Source organism: Sus scrofa, chromosome 2 (assembly GCF_000003025.6).
Source record: "Sus scrofa isolate TJ Tabasco breed Duroc chromosome 2, Sscrofa11.1, whole genome shotgun sequence".
Classification (NCBI taxonomy): domain Eukaryota; kingdom Metazoa; phylum Chordata; class Mammalia; order Artiodactyla; family Suidae; genus Sus; species Sus scrofa.
In genome coordinates this window covers 79,837,378-79,848,821 of record NC_010444.4, presented here as the reverse complement: position 1 = coordinate 79,848,821, position 11,444 = coordinate 79,837,378, and the positions used below count along the sequence as shown (strand labels likewise).

Below are 11,444 nucleotides of genomic sequence, written 5' to 3'. Positions count from 1 at the left end.
CCTCACGGACATTCTCTCCACTGCCAAGTACAGCCTTAACCGGCATCTACATTTTACCCTGAGCCTCCATTTCCCTTCATGGTCCCAGCTGTTAGACTGTCGAGTTGGTTTCTGAAGCTTCCTATGATCTAGAAGTCCCCCTTCTCATGTTCTTGCTTGATGCCACTTTTCCACACAAAATCAGCTGATGGAGCTTTGCAGCGTGCCGTAATTGAAACATCCCATATAACAGCTTGTACTGAGGAGGGTAATAGGGCCAGGCTGTGCACCTCTGGCTTGGAGCTGGGGGCAGGGGGTGGTGAGACTGAGAAACTGGAATCTGCTACTTGGACTTAGAGGTTTCTTTAAAAGAAAAAAAAAACACTTTAAAAAATAATTATAGATTCACAGGAAGTTACAAATAGTACAAAGAAGTCTATAGTACTCTTCACCTAGATTCCCCCATGGTTACTTCTTTCTCAACTATAGGGCAATATCAAAACCAAGAAGCTGACACTGGTGCACTGTGTGTGTGTGTACACATCTATGTCATTTATCACAGATATAGATTAGTGTTACCACCATTGTAACCAAAACACAGAAATGTTCCATCACCACAAAGATCTTCCTCATGTTACCTATTTACGACAGTTAAGGGTGGAGTAAGTATGGATTGTCCATTTTTCTTTTAGCTTTTTTAGTTTTTGCTTCACATATTTTTTAGCTCTAGCTTTTGAAGTATACACACTCAGGATTTTTATCTTTTTTGGTGGATAAACGCTTTTATGTCCCTCTCTGTCCCTGTTTTGCTACTTTATCTAATACTAATATAGTCACTCCTGCTTCCTCTTTTTTTTTTTTTTTGGTCTTTTTGCCTTTTCTAGGGCAGCGCCCATGACATATGGAGGTTTCCAGACTAGGGGTCTAATCGGAGCTGTAGCCGCTGGCCTACACCACAGCCACAGCTCACGGCAATGCCGGATCCTTAACCCACTGAGCAAGGCCAGGGATCGAACCCTCAACCTCATGGATCCGAGTCAGATTCGTTAACCACTGAGCCACGACAGGAACTCCACTCCTGCTTTCTTTTGATCAATGTTTATATGATTTACCTTTTTCCATCCTTTTACTTTCAACCTACCTATATTCATAGATTTTAAGTGAGTTTTTGCAGACAGCTTACAGTGGGTCGTAGTTTTTTTTTAATCCACTCTGACAATCTATGTCTTTTGCTTGATAATGTTTAGAACATTTACATTTATGTTTAATGTAATTATTTATGTTAGAGCTTAAGTGTATACTTTTAATTTTAATACTGGTTTTGTTCCATTTTTTATTTCTCTGTTTTAGTTTTCCCACCTTCCTAAGGGTCACTTGAGCATATTTCTAGAATTCCATTTCAATATATCTCTAGTGTTTTTCAATATGTCACACTACATAGCTTTGGAGGGGGGAGGCGCATGCCCAAGGCATGTGGATGCTCCCAGGTCAGGGAGCAAACCTGAGCCACAGCAATGACAATACTGAATCTTTAAGCATTAGGTTACTATGGAACTCTGTACAGCTTTCTTAGTGGTTGTTCCAGGTAAAACATCATACATACATAAATTATCACAGTTTACCAGTGCTGTCATTTTACCAACTTGATGACATGTAGGAACCTTCTTGTTAAGTCTCTTTATCCTCCTCCACTTGTGTTATAATTGTGTTAACTATTTCCTCTGTGTACATTTAGAACATATAGATAGTGTGTTTTTTTGTTTGTTTGTTTGTTTTTGTCTTTTTGCCTTTTTCTAGGACCGCACCCACAGCATATGGAGGTTCCCAGGCTAGGGGTCAAATTGGAGCTGTAGCCACCAGTCTACGCCAGAGCCACAGCAACCCAGGATCCGAGCCATGTCTGCAGCCTACACCACAGCTCATGGCAATGCCGGATCCTTAACCCACTGAGCAAGGCCAGGGATCAAACCCTCGACCTCATGGTTCCTAGTCGGATTCGTTAACCATTGCACCATGACGAGAACTCCAGATAGTGTTATATTTTTGATTCAACCATCATACTTAGAAAATTCAAGAGAAGAAGGAAAGTGTTTGTTTTTTACTCATTCTGTTGGTCTTTCTTCTTTCCTGATGTTCCTAGATTCCTTATTTTAATATTTATTTTCTTTGGAGAATTTCCTTTAGCTATGCTTTTAGGATGACAGATTCTCTCAGTTTTCCTTTCATCTGAGAATGTCTTAATTTCCCCTTCATTTTTGATGAATATTTATAGTGTAGGATTCTAGATGAACAGTTCTTTTATTTCAGCATTTGAAAATTACTATGCCACTTCCTTCTGGCCTTCCATGATTTATGATGAGAAATATACTATCATTCAAGTTGTTTAACTCCAGGAATTCCCTGGTGGCACTGGGTTAAGGATCTGGCATTGTCACTGCAGCAGCTTGGGTCACTGATGTGGTGCAGGTTCAATCCCTGACCTGAGAACTTCTGTATTTCATATGCGCTGCCAAAAAAGAAATTGTATTCTTCCTATAGGTAAGGTGTTGTTTCTCCTTGATTGTTTGTCATAAGATTTCAGAAATCTGACTTGTGTCTCAGTGTGGATATCTTTGGCTTTATATTGTTTGCAATATGCTTATCATCTTGAAACTATAGCCTTATGTCTTTTAACGAATTTGGAAAGTTTTTGGCCATTTATTTCTTTGAGTATTTTTCAACTTTCCCCCTTTTTCCTTTCCTCCTAGGACTCTGAAAACATGAATGTTAGATCTTTTGTGGCAATCCCACATGTCCCTAAGGTTCTGTTCATTTTTTCGTTTGCTTTGTTCTTTTTTCTCTGATGTTTAGATGATGTGATTTCTATTAGTATATCTTCTGATTCTTCTGTTATCTCTATCCTGCTCTTAATGCCATCTGTTGAGTTTTGTTTTGGGTTTTTTTTTGTTTGTTTGTTTTTGCTTTTTAGGGCCATACCCACAGCATATGGAAGTTCCCAGGCTGGGGTCGAATCGGAGCTACAGCTGCTGGCCACGGCCACAGCCACAGCAGCACAGCATTCGAGCCATATCTGCAACCTATGCCACAGCTCACAGCAATGCCAGATCCCCGACCCACTGAATGAGGCCAGGGATGGAACCTGCATCATCATGGATACTGGTCGGATTTGTTTCTGTTGGGTCACAATGGGAACTCCCCATCTATGGAGTTTTACGTTTTGGTTTCTAAATTCTTCAGTTCTAAAATTCTCATTTTGTTTTATCTATTTCTTTGTTGAAATTGTATTTTTTCATCTGTTTCCAGCATGTTCATAATTGCTCATTAAAGTCCTTATGATGGCTGCTTTAATAATCATTGCAGGTAATTCTAACAGCTCTGCCATCTTGCTGTTGGTGGCCATTGATTGTCGTTTTCTATTCAGGTGGTAATTTTCCTGGCTCTTGTTAAGATGAGTGGTTGCCAAATGAAACCCATACATTTTGAGTACCATATTATGAGATTCTAGATATTTAAATTTGTTTTAGCTGGCTCTCCTGACACCACTCTGGCAGAAGAAGGAAGGTACCAACATCTCTTTCCTGCCAGTTGAGAGTAAACTCCAGGTTTCCCATTTGGCCTCTGTTGACTCCTGAAACAGGAAAGATCTCCTTGGTACTTCCGGGTGGGAGTGGGAGTTCCACCTCCCCACTTGGCCTCTATTGATCCCATTCTGGCTGGGTGGGGCTGCTCCTCAGGTGGCCTCTACTGACACCACTTGGCCAGAATGGAGCAGTTATGATCTAAACTTTTCTCTCCTGCAAGGCTTCCCTTTTCCTGGTCCTCTGGCTGGAGGAAGTAGGCTTTTAATGGGAACTCACCACTGTCATTTCTTGGGCCCTGAGGTCCCTAGCTGGCCTATTTCCTTCTCTCCACTAGTCTTCTTATGTTGGTTTTATATATGCTGTCCATGACTGTTAGTAGTTCTTAGCAGGAAGAATAGGACAAATTACTTCTCCATCTTTCCATGAGTGAAAGTCGCTTAGAGCCTTTTAAGGTATGTTTCAGATGCCGAAATAGAACAAAAGTAAAACAAATTCATAGTGCCTGAGACAGATACTTTAACACCTTTGATGGCACTGACAGTAGTGGTGAAAGGTCATGGGAGTGGGGCTGGAATGACCTGAAAGAATTCTAATTTGACCTTGGGCAAGCTGTTTTGGCTGTCAGAGGCTCAGTTTTCCTTCTCGAACATAAAAACCAAACTACTTATTATGTAGACATGTCACAAGGAGAAAGAAAGATAAAGTATTTCAAGTACATGGCATATGCCATAAATAATTTCTTTGCTTTTCTCAATCAGTTCCAACCTTGAAGTTCCCATTGTGGCTCAGCGGAAATGAACCCAAATAGTATCCAGGAGAATGTGGGTTCAATCCCTGGCTTCACTCAATGGGTTGGGGATCCAGCATTCTCATAAGCTGTGGTGTGGTTTGTAGATGTGGCTCAGATCCCATGTTGCTATGGCAGTGGTGTAGGCTAGGTCTGATTTGACCCCTAGCCTGGGAACGTCCATATTCTGTGGGTGTAGCTCTAAAAAGAAAAAAAAAAAATCAGTTCCAACCTTACATCCTAATATTTCCTAAACAAATCCTGAGCTGTAGCTCAAAGTTTTCATAATCCTGATGCAGCTGGGACTCAATTTCCCCCTTTTTTTGGCCTTTTTAGGGCCACACCTGCAGCACTTGGAGTCAAATCAGGCTAGGGGTCAAATCAGAGCTGCAGTTGCTGGCCTACACCACAGCCACAGCAATGCAGATTCTGAACCGTGTCTGCCACCTTCACCACAGCTCACAGAAACACTGGATCCTTAACCCACTAAGCAAGGCCAGGGATTGAACCCGCATCCTCATGGATGCTAGTCAGATTTGTTCCCGCTGAGCCACAATGGGAACTCCGCAGTTTCCCCATCTTTAGAAAGGAAAGGAAGGAAAGGATTGGTCTAGATCACCACTACTCAATGGGATGGGCTGCAGGAGTCCCTGGGAGCCTGTTAGAAATGCAGAATCCCAGACACCACATCCAACCTACTGAATCACAACCTGCATTTTAAATAGGACCCCAACTGGGTTTGGCATAAGGAAGTTTGAGACGTGGTACTCTGGGTGATCTTTAAGGGCACTGCCAGTCTGATCTCACCTATCTCGGGCTTTCCTACCTCCAAACCACTGCTGAAATGCTCTGACCTTTCTACTCTGGCCACACAGTGCTAAGCATCATTTAAGGTGCAGCAAAAATCCCATCCCATCCCACCCTCCTCCAGGCATAAAGCTTTCTTTGTCCACCTCAACTTGAACTGAGCCTCTAGATTGCTTAAATGACCACTCAAAGACCATTAGTGAGATGATTTATCACGTGCTTAGTGACAACGTGCTGTTCTCTTCTTGAGCCACTGTCTAAACCATATATCATGTATTCTTATTAAACTTTCCATGTCTTTTCAGAAACTGAGGATGTAGACAGCTCCTGGAAAGGTCTTAGAGAGCAGAGACCATGACTTCCACATGCTTTACTGTTCACCATCTGGCTCCCCACACATAGGAGGTAGTGAATTACGTTATCATTTTCACTGGAAACGTGTTCAAAGCACAGCTTTCAAGTCCCTATGATTAGTCAATGAGAAGATGCTATGGTTATCAGTCTTTAAAATGAGCGTAAGCAAATGTCTATTTTCTCTTCCCTAAGATATTAAAAAGGAAATTTCTTGAATGACAATATCTAATACTGGAGAGATTATGCTGAAACTGGTACTCACACATTGTGATGTAAATTGACACAAACTTTTTAGAAAACACATTGGAATATATATTATGGACCAAAAAACATACTTCCAGAAAATCCACTCTTTCATCTTGGTTAAGCAAAAGCAAGAGTTTATTTGCATGAAAAGTCATACATAAGAGAGCAAAAACATAGGCATAATCTAAATGTCAAACGAGCTGGGGTATATCCATTTGATGGATTAACACGGGGCCATTTAAAATAATTACGAAGGCTGTATTCAAACATAAGGAAATGCTTACTCAATATTATGTAAGAACACCAGAATAGGAAATATCATATGCTGTTGATTATGACTAATATATGTAAATACAAACTAAAAAGGAAGGAACAGAAAAACTAGAAATCATATTTAAAGGTGGTAGGATTGGGTTTAATTTCCTGGACTTGTTTTTTTCCAAAATTTTTCATTCTGCCAACTTTTCATTAAATTTAAAAAATATATATGGATAAGATGTACACATAAATGTAATAGAATCATTTTTAATTAAAAAAAAAACCATTTTTTAGTGACACCAAAAGTAGATTTGGCGATCACCTTGCGAGGATTCATTCAGGACCAGATCAAAGCCCATTTTCTTAGGTTCACCCACTATGCCATTATGTGGCATCTGACAGTTATGTGACATCTGAATCAATAACCAAGGCCTCAGCATCAAGAAGTTCTCAGGAGCTACAGAGCAAAGCAGATCTCAAGGCTGGAATCACCGTCTTGAAAGAGAAGATGTTAATGCATCACGTGTGGATGGAAGCGGTCATTCGGTCTTCCCTCAGCCCCCACGGAAACAAGACTCCCTTTGCAGACCACTAGTGAGATGTGCGCCCATTAAAGATGAAAAGCTTCCAAAAGGCTTTTAGTCCATGTACCAACTCTTTCCCTCTCACTTTCCTCATAGCCCCAGTTCACTTCCCTCCTGATAGGAGCGGTAAGTCCTGGGGCCCAGTCACCCTCACCGGTACCTGTGGGTCCCTTGATCTGCAGTGACCTCAATCGACATGCTCTTTGACCCAGTTCCTAGATCTCTTCCCTGAGCCTGTGAAACAGGGATTGATGCTTTCCTCACAGGAAGAAATTAAATGATGGCAGAGTTCCTCTCACAGTGCATGTCTCTGACTTACCTTTTTCAATCCTCTTCCATTTCTTTGCTAAAATTATTTTTGTAAATTGCAGTAACAGGTACATAATGTAAAATTTACTGTTTTAACCATTTTAAGTGTACAGTTCAATGGTATTCACATTGTTGGGAAACCATCTTCACTCTCCATCTCCAGAATTCTTTTCTTCTTGCAAAACTGAAACTCTATACACAAATCATGCCTCCATCTTCTCCTCCCCCAGCCCCTGGCAACACCATTCTACTTTCTCTCTCAAATGACTCTGACGACGCTAGGAACCTCATGTAAGAGGAATCACACAGTATTTGAGCTTCTGTGACCAGCTTATTTCACTCCTCATAATGTCCTCAAGGTTCATCATGTTACAGCATGCATCAGAATTTCCTTCCTTCTTAAGGCTGAATAATACTCCATTATATGCCGACTTCTGTTTATCCATCCATGGACACCTGGGTTGCTTCAACCTTTAGGCTATCGTGAGTAATGCTGCTGTGAACACAAGTTTACAAATCTCTCTTCATGTCCCTGCTTTCAATTCTTTGGGGGAAGTGGAATTGCTGGATCATATGGCAATTATGTTTTTAATTTTTGGAAGGACTTCCATACTGTTTTCCAGAGCAGCTGCACCATTTTACATTCTGAATGCAGACACCACTAATCCAGAGCCCGTGCCATTAATCCTATGCTGTCTGAGGAAGGGTGCTCTGGGTACAAGGACCCAGGGATAAAGATGCAGAGGCATGGTGAGCAGGTGTGCTTGAGTGGCAGGGAGGAGCCTATCCTGGCTGGCATGGAGGCCCCAGAGGTGTGCCAGGCTGAGACATTTAGACATGATGCTGAAGAAACATGGAGCCACTGAGGGTTTTGAGAAAAGGAAGGATATCAGAAGACAAGACTGGGCAGACTGTTCTGGTGACAGCACATGGCTTAGACTGAGTGGGGTGAAAGCTGGCATGAAACAAACCCTGTAACCCAGGGTTATCTTCAAGAGACCCAGAGGTTCCCTTTTTATACATTCATTAGTTCATCCAACAATCCATTGATTTTGATCCCATCACCACCTCCCTGCCACATCCAGGTGCCACAGGGCCTGAGGACACAGAGATGAATTGACCTGGGACTCATGCCCCAGTGGGGAGCCTGACACAGCAGCCCGCTGTCCCCAGTAATGTATAAAGGGAATGCTTTGGGAATTTGGGGGTATGGGCCAGCATAGAAAATCCAGGAAAAACACCACATTCTGGGAACTGGTCATGTTTCCCAGCCTCAGAATCCCCATTCCTCATAGGGCACAGGTGACTCTCACCCACAAATGCCAAACACTGGCTATGAATTGACATTACAGCTCATCGTTTTCAGAGTGTGGCTGCATAATTAGGGACAAAGCCAAGTTAAGGGACCAAGCCCCGTGTGTGTTTTCTGCGAGGTTCTAATATTTAGAGCCAGTTCTCCCCCAGAGTCCCCAGAGTCCAATGAAAATAAAATCATTCTCTTTGAAGCAGAACTTTTCCATGCAGAAGAAAGCTGCTGCCGGTTCTAGCGGACACCCAAGCAACCTGTGCTGCGCTAGCTTCTTGGAGCAGCTGAGCTGCAGATGCGGAGGAGGGCTGGCCAGACTCAGCTCCCAGCCCACCCTCCTGGGCACATCTGCTCTGGGGACTGTCCTCTGGAAGCCACATTGCCCTGGGCCTCTTCTGCTCTTCTAAATGCCCCGGCCGCAGCAGCTCCCCGGCCTCCAGCCTCCCTGGTGGAGGCAAGGGGACCAGGCCCAGGGGAGCACCTGCTGTGAATGAGCCTGTGCCCGGGCTGGGCAGGGTGGGCCCAGGAGCAGCACTGGTCCAGAATGGGTGCATGGCTTTCCAGGGGGTGGGAGCCCTCAGCAGCCAGAGTGGGGGAGGGTGGCCAGGGAAGGCTTGCCCAGTCCACAAGTCATCCTGAGCCCTGGAATGCCTAGAAGTCTTCCTCCTCTTGTTCATTCAGCTCCAATCTCCTCAACCTCTGACCCTTTGCCGATTCTGAGGCGCTCAGCACACCTCCCCCTTCACCAAGGCAACAGAAGTCACAGGGGCAACTTTCTCAGCCTCCCAATCCCCACCTGTTCTTCCTTGTGGCCTTGGTTCCCCCCTACTCCTTCTACCTCGACAGGGCCCTGGGCTCGCTTCAGCCCTCTGGTCTCCCTCCTCTCCTGGCTGCTCCGCTGTTCCCACACTAACCCTCCATCCCCCTTAAGCACCTCCCAGCACCCTGTGCCCCCTCCCAAGCACTGCCCACTCAGCCTCACCTCTTTCTCACCTCCCACCCCCTAGGAACATTCACCGAGTTCTCAAATGACCTCCCTGGGCCTTCCAAGGCCCAAGAACTCAACCATGCTGGCACCCTGATCTTGAACTTTCCTTTTTTTTTTTTTTTTTTTTTTTTTTGTCTTTTGGCCATCGGGGGCATGTGGAGGTTCCCGAGCTAGGGGTCTAATCAGAGCTGTAGCCGCCAGCCTACACCAGAGCCACAGCAACTCGGGATCCGAGCTGCGTCTGTAACCTGTACCACAGCTCACGGCAACGCCAAATCCTTAACCCACTAAGCGAGGCCAGGGATCAAACCCACAACCTCATGGTTCCTAGTCGGATTCGTTAACCACCGGGCCATGACGGGAACTCCTGATCTTGAACTTTCAACCTCCAGACCTGTGAGTAATAAATGCTTGTTGTTTCAGCTCCCCGGTCTGTCGTATATTTGTTACAGCAGCCTGCACTCACCTAAACACCCAGCGAATCAGCACTGGGTATATACAACATATCCAGTGCAGTTCTTACCCACAGGAAACACTCAACAGTTACTCACAATAGTAATACAGCGGAAGCAGTCTTTTCATTCACTTGAAGTCACTTTTCAAAAACTATCGAGCACTTAAGAGTTCCTAAGTCTGTTACCAGCCGGGCAGTTAAGATCTGCTTTGGAATTGCAGATACCAAGTCAGCCACCATGTGTGGGTCAAGGAGTTGTGTGTGTTCTGAGAGAGACAGATACATAAATAATTACAATAAAATGTCATCCAGGCTCCAAAAAAAATAGAATAAAATAAAATGACCTCCTTGTGGCCGAACCCAGGGGGCACACTGGTGCTTGGTGCCCCCTGACCCTGTGAACCACTCACCTGGGGCCTCCCTCCCCCTTTCATGGCCTGGTTTTCCTCCCCATCCTACTGCTGCTGTCTGCCACCTCCTCTGCGGGCTCTCTCCCTGTGCCGTTGCTTTAAATGGGACAAGTCCCTTCATCTTGGTGGGTTCCTCAGGCTGCGGGACAAGCCCTCTCCTCTTCCGTCTCTCTGCAGAGCCCGACTAAGAGATCCCACCTCCTCTCTGATCTTTCACTAGCAATCAGGAGCCTCGGAATCAGACCTCCAGGCACCTCCACGGTGATGTCCCACCTGGACGATCCTCTCTTCCACCCAGGCTGCTCCTCCCTCCTGCCTCTCCCCGCCACCCACACCAGCAACCCAGGAGCCTGGCTCTCCCCACCCACTTCTCACAGCTGATGAAACTCAAGCCCCCGGCAATTCTGCGCCTAAGCATCAGGAGAAGAATCACCTCCTCTCACCCAGACTCCTGAGCAGCACCCCTCCGCAGTTTGACCTCCCCCCTTCCGCCCCTGCCCCTGGTCTGGCCCTTCAAATCTATCCTCACCCAACCAGAATGCCAAAGTGCTCAAGGTACCTCCGAGGGAAAACCTCCCATGGGTCTTTCCTGGCTTTGAGGATAAGTTCAAAACCTCTTGGCCATGGTACGTGGACAAAATGATCTAAATGCAGATTAGCCCTCTTTCTAGCCTCATCCTTTCAAGCATCACTGGTCCTGCCTGCCTTCTGGCCCCCACCGCCCCCCACCCCTAGATGTACCAACTCTACTTTCTAACCATGTTGACTGAACTCTTATCCTTGAATGCTCCAGGCCAGAGAAGACTGTTTTGTTGTTGGCGGTGCTGTCATTGTTGTATCACTTAATGAATGTTCTTACATTTATAGGTGTACAACAATCATCACAAGGAAATTTTATAGCATGTCCATCAGAGAAGACTGTACGGTCCCTTTTCCCAATTCCTACCTCGCCTCTTCAACTTAGGTGTCATTCCCCTTCGAAAGCGCCCTGACGCCTCAGACCTGGACTGCGTGTCCCTCCAGTCTCCCCTAGATGTTTCATGAAGGCAGTGACTGCGCCCACCTTGCCCACCAGGTGTCCCTGCACCTCACACCTGTCTTAGTGCAAAATAATCAGCATTCAATAAAAGAATGAGGGAGTAGGACGTGCTGTGTGTACTGTAATCAGGGAGAAGGGCTGTCCTGTATCCAAGGCTGAAGCATCGTGGCTGTGAGCCTGCAAAGGGTCCATTATTGTGGGGAGACATGCCTCCAGGCAGGGCTCTGGTGGGTGTGCCCCCTCATCCATGCTCATGACTTCAGGGGGCTGTGATGGGATGCAGCGGGCCTGGGGTGGGGACCTGGCTGGGACAGCGGCTCCAGTGGTAGGGAGCTTCAGAAC

General features: G+C 45.3%; 1 protein-coding gene across 3 annotated transcripts in view; it reads right to left on the bottom strand.

Moving 5' to 3' along the window:
- Positions 1-11,444, bottom strand: part of COL23A1 (collagen type XXIII alpha 1 chain) — a 375,037-nt gene that overhangs the window by 292,475 nt on the left and 71,118 nt on the right. The window lies entirely within an intron of this gene.